Source organism: Quercus suber, unplaced genomic scaffold (genome assembly GCF_002906115.3).
Source record: "Quercus suber isolate HL8 unplaced genomic scaffold, Cork oak 2.0 scaffold_877, whole genome shotgun sequence".
Taxonomy (NCBI): domain Eukaryota; kingdom Viridiplantae; phylum Streptophyta; class Magnoliopsida; order Fagales; family Fagaceae; genus Quercus; species Quercus suber.
In genome coordinates, this window is record NW_027070306.1 from 38833 (window position 1) to 44832 (window position 6000).

The following is a 6000-nucleotide window of genomic DNA, read 5'->3' on the forward strand; positions in this document are numbered from 1 at the left end:
TATGGGTGAAAGAGCTAAATTAAGTATGGGATTGATAACAACGGATCACCGCTTTCAAACACAGGCTGACATTAATTTGTACGTAAACCTTGATAATCCGAAGAGCTACACTATTAGTTTATCTGATGAACCAAAATCCTACGGTTACAACCAAGTTTCTCCCTCCTTCTTTGTTAGGAGCTTCCTTTCTTTATATAGTCACTTTTGTTCTCATCTCCATCGTTCACGTGTTCCTCATCCATGAGTTTGATGTAGTACATGTCACGTCAGGCATCTTCTTTTAGCTCTGTATGAGTGGCGGTAGGTTAGGATGCACTGTTCAGGGGTCTTCTCCACATAAATGCGGCCAGAAAAGCTGTTGCAGTGCATTAAATACGGTGGCAGCAGCTTTCCCCTTAGATATTTCTCCATCCTTATCGTTCCATGGCATGCTCAGAGCTTATCTCGATCAGGTGGAGTCCTCGGAAGGTCATTCTGGCCTTTCACACATTCAATTGATCTATGATATCGTGTCAGAGGGTTACAACCTTTTCGGATAGGAGATGTCCTCTTCGGACTGTGATAATTCTTCATCTTGAGGGTCCCACTTCCAGCCGGGCCCTACCTTCTTCATCTTCCTCTTCTCGGACGCAAAATAGCCCTCCTATGGGCCTTCGGCCCATTACGTTGGGTCGGGCCCTTTTTCCCCCCACAGGTTTGATTAGGAATTTAATAAGAATCGCGGGATATGATATTCTTTATTTAATTTATTTCTACAAATCTTATAAAATATTTTTTTCCCCAAAATATGCTTTGATTCATAAGCATAATATCAAAAAGGAAAAAAAATCTTTCACTAAATAAACCATGAGAAACAAATATAAACTATAAATCCTCAAAATTTACATACAACTATAGTCTATAGTACAACATTTTCTAAATGACATGTGTAGGGACTCAGTTTGGATTGACCCTGAGTATGAATGGGTTTTCAACCCAACAAGCCCAAACAATAAATTTTTAGAGTATGGGTCCAAGAACTAGTACTGTTTGAAAGGAAAGGTTCTACTCATCAAGTAATAAGGGATACTCTAGGTTCATTCCTTGAGAAAATCTCTCCTCGGCTCTCTTTCAGTCAGTCTCTCTCTTCCTCCTTTCTTTTTTCTGTCAAAAGTCCCCTTTTATTTCCTTCATTCCTATATTATATACTCCGTTTTCCCCTCGTTTCTATTGTACACGTGTAGTTCTTATCTGGGAGCTCCTTTCTGTCCATCCAGCACCTATCGGAACTTTTAGCTTAGTGGCCATAAAGCTGCTTAGTTACTGTTCAGGTATCACCTCCACATTAATGCGGCCAGAGCGTTAGCTGGAAAGCATTTAATGTGGAGGTGATGGCCTTAGAAGATATTTGCTACCTTCCCCGACGCCCCCTTAAGTTATATCCAATTTCCAGTTCAGATACAACTTGGCGGAGTCTTCCCAATAACATGAAAGTTACATTCACCTCGGACTTTGGTGTCCTCAGACGTGTACTATGCCGCCGTATATATATATAATATCTACTCGTTTCTCCTATATTACCCATTTAGTAATAATAAAACTTTTTTAGACTATCCTCGGATAACGAAGTGTCCTCGGATTGGGCCGTTGGGCCCCAAGCCCACTTCTGAGGATTACTATCCCCTTTTAACTAACAGGCCCCACAATAGCCCCTCAAAATCTCGCTTTTGGCCACCTAGGGAAAAAGGGAGATTTTGATATCCAGCCCTTATTTATTTCGTAGGTTTCCCCCGCTTTCAGAATGTCTTTTTGTTTACCCAAGGCACGCTCCTGACGTTTCGGCGTCATGAGCACGCCATTATTAAATGGTAACTGCTCTGTTGTCCCACACGTTCAACGATCTGATGCAAATCGAACGGTGGGGGATCCTTTGCATTTATGGGCGGGATTTTTCCCACTCCCACTTTCTGTACCCTTATAAAGTGCCTTTCAAATCACATCTTTCTTCGGTTACAAATTACTCCCTCTCAGCACGTATTCATTGAATCTGTCTTTCTCTCATTACTCCACGCTCTCATAAATACTAAGAGCCCGTCCGAGGAGCTTATTTTCCAAACCTGTAAGTTTCCTTAACCCTCCCTAGTTTTCCATCTTCTGTATCAGTTTTTCTCTGCTGCTGTTAGAAAATGGGTAGATTTAAGTATCTAGTTGATTCCGAAGAGCAAATAGAATCATTTAGGACTAAGTATAAGATTCCCTCAACAGTGGGTATGAGATTCGCTTCCTCCAAAACTTGGTTGCGCGATAGAAAAACGGGGGAGGTAGTTATCCCCATGGTAGCTTTTGTCGAGGGAGGGATGACTATCCCAATAGGTAGTCTGACGAGAAATTACCTTAGGTTTTTTAGGTTATCTCCTACGCAGTGCGTCTCGAATATGTTCAGGGTGCTTGGGAGTATAGAGGCTTTAAACGCTTTATACGATTTAGGTTTGACCCATCACGATGTGAACTGGGTATATAATCTCAATCATTTGAAGGATCAGGGATATTACCTTAAGTCTAGGTACCCTGCAGTAAAATTGATCCAGTGCCTCCCTACCTCAAACAATGGTTTTAAAGACGATTTCCTTATTTTTTTCGGGGAGTGGCACAATGGTTTGCCTTACCCGACTGAAGAGGGACAACCAGGTGGGGTTCCTAGGATGTACGTCATTGATAAGTCAGATTAATTTTTTATTTGAAGCAGTTTTTATTCCTAATGGAAATTTCCTTTTATGTTTTAATTACTTTACAGACAAACGCGCCACTAGACGCCATCTCAGGCTGATCAACAGGGAGAGCCTAGATAGAATTCTGTGGTCCGAGGTGTATGTGAATCCCTCCGACGGCCAATTACGAGCAGCACACTTAATACTCAAGTACAAACCTGCGTCCACAGCCTTTCAGGCTCCCAAGTGCGTGATAAAGGCAAAAGATCCTCGGCTCCACCGTATCAGTGTAGTCTTTGAGGGATTCATCGTTCCTGAAGGCACCCCTATTCCTGAAGGTGAGCCCTTCATTGAACCATCGCCTGAGGCCACTCTTTCTATAGGAGCTTCATCATCACGCTCCGTCCCCTAAAAAGTGAGAGAAGAAGAAAAAGAAAAAGAAAAAGAGGCCGAAGGAGAAGAAGAAGAAGAGAAAGAAGAAGAAGAAGGAGAAGAAGAAGAAGAAGACATCTCAGGAGGACTTGTAGAGTTGCCTTATTCTGCCGACGAATTTTGAAGTTTTTGATCGACCCCAATCTCCTGAAGTAACTTCTAGGAAAATGGTTATCCAAAGGAGAAGTCAGAGGAGTTTGAAAGATGTAATTGAGGATCAGCCTGGCAGGGTAGTGGAAAAGCAAGTTCAGGTCCAACCTCTATCTCTTCCCCCTCCATCTCCTCAGTCATCCCAACCAACTGTGACTGAGCCCAGTGATCCGAAGAGGAGGAGAGAGCCAAAGGGCAAAGAAGTGATGGACACAAGGCGGACTCACACTACCAGTGAGGGTGAGGACCAAAGAGCTGCTAAGCAGCAGAAAACAAGTCATGAGACGCAGCGAGTGGTGGATAAAACAACCACCCAGTCTTCGGATCCCGAGGCTTGGCTCCCAACCCCTATGCTCGATAAAAGGCCTCTAAAGGAGGATGCTTCAATTAGGGACTTTAGTGGCGGACTTGGGTGCTGAGTTGCCTCAGCACTAGAGGAAACACTTCTTCTTCCCAGGGACATGGCTGAGCTGAGAGCGATCAAGAGGGACGAGGTCTTTCAAAACACCAAAAGATATTTGGGCATGGTACGATACTTTAACCGTTACATTATTATTATTATATATATATATATATATTTTTTTTATTTATTATTATTATTTTTTTTTTTGTTGTTGCATATTTCTATACCATTTTAGCTAAATGTTATGCCTTTAAAAAAAAAAAAAAAAAAAAAAAAAAACCTAGTGGATAGCAATAACAAAATTGACATTCACACACATTAACCATTTACCCTCAAGATAAAATCACACATACAAACACAACAAACACGTCAAAAGGCTTATGTAGGCCAATGTCACCTAGCTAGCCCCCTTCTATGTCTGTCGAGTCGCAATTTGAAGTTGCCTCCCCTTCTTCCCATAAAAAAGAGAACATAGAAATACAGAGAGAATAGTAATAGGCCAATAACACAAAAACAATAGCAACAACAAACGTGAGTGTTGTAGGGGCCCTTATATTTAATGAGGTCACGTCGTACACACACACACACACCATGGCATGTTAGATAGAAAGAGCAATAATGGTGGGTTGGGTTTAGTTTCACCTCAGATGTTCGTCCCGTACAAGACAGCACCCTCCATTTCTCTCACACGTACGCAACAACACGTGTGCTGTTACCATCTACCTTAACACCCACCCTTCTTTTTGGGAATATATTTCCCTCAAATTCCTGTTAAGGGTGTTTGACAGAAGAGTTTGAGTAATATTATTTGAGTATTTTTGATATATGTGTGGGTGAAAAAGTGTGTAGAAATATGTATAAGTGTGTTTAAAATGTGAAAAATGTTACCAAAATGTCACTTTATCTATTTTACATAAATGGTCACTTATATAAAACATCATACATTTCACCTTTTGTTTTACATTTCATCATTAAAAAAAAAAAAAAAAAACCTCTTTTGGGATGAAATAAACAGACATTTTAACAACCAAAATTGCTGTTTTCAGATTTTTATTGCAGTCTTTGACTATAATAAAAATTAAAAATTGTATTTTGGCACCTAGGTACAATTTTTTAGTTATTGAGTTTTTAATTTTAAATTCAATTACATAGTTAATTATATTCACCTCAGCATGTTAATTAATAAGCACCTTCAACGTACAAATTTAGAAATAATATATATTAAATTATGAGTTGCAATACACATTTTTTTTAACAAAAAATACACTTGTTGATAATTCATTGGTTTGCATACACAAATTATTATTGTTGTCTATGTTTTTCTTTATATGTGTGCATAATTTTATTCTATTTTTCTGAAAAATCTATAAACTAATAAAAGCATCATTTAATAGAACATTAAATGCATCTTGACTTATGTACTTAGTGCAATTGTTGACAAAGGCCACAATAATGAGCATAAACAATTTTATCTTCTTCCAAGGAAAATATATTCAACTATGTCATTTTATTTATCAAAGTAAATGTTAGGACTTTCTCAAAAAAATATAATAAAATAAATGTTAATATAGGAACTCAGTTTGGATTGACCCTGAGTATGAATGAGTTTTCAGCCCAACAAACCCAAACAATAAATTTTTAGAGTATGGGTCCAAGAACTAGTGTTGTTTGAAAGGAAAGGTTCTACTCATCAAGTAATAAGGGATACTCTAGGTTCATTCCTTGAGAAAATCTCTCATCGGCTCTCTTTCAGTCAGTCTCTCTCTTCCTCCTTTCTTTTTCCTGTCCAAAAGTCCCCCTTTATTTCCTTCATTCCTATGTTATATACTCCGTTTTCCCCTCGTTTCTATTGTACACGTGTAGTTCTTATCTTGGGAGCTCCTTTCTGTCCCATCTAGCACCTACCGGAACTTTCAGCTTAGTGGCCATAAAGCTGCTTAGTTACTGTTCAGGTATCACCTCCACATTAATGCGGCCAGAGCGTTAGCTGGAAAGCATTTAATGTGGAGGTGATGGCCTTAGAAGATATTTGCTACCTTCCCCGACGCCCCCTTAAGTTATATCCAATTTCCAGTTCAGATACAACTTGGCAGAGTCTTCCCAATAACATGAAAGTTGCATTCACCTCGGACTTTGGTGTCCTCGGACGTGTACTATGCCGCCGTATATATAATATCTACTCGTTTCTCCTATATTACCCATTTAGTAATAATAAAACTTTTTAGACTATCCTCGGATAACGAAGTGTCCTCGGATTGGGCCGTTTGGGCCCCGAACCCGCTTCTGAGGATTACTATCCCTTTTTAACTAACAGACCCCACAATAGCC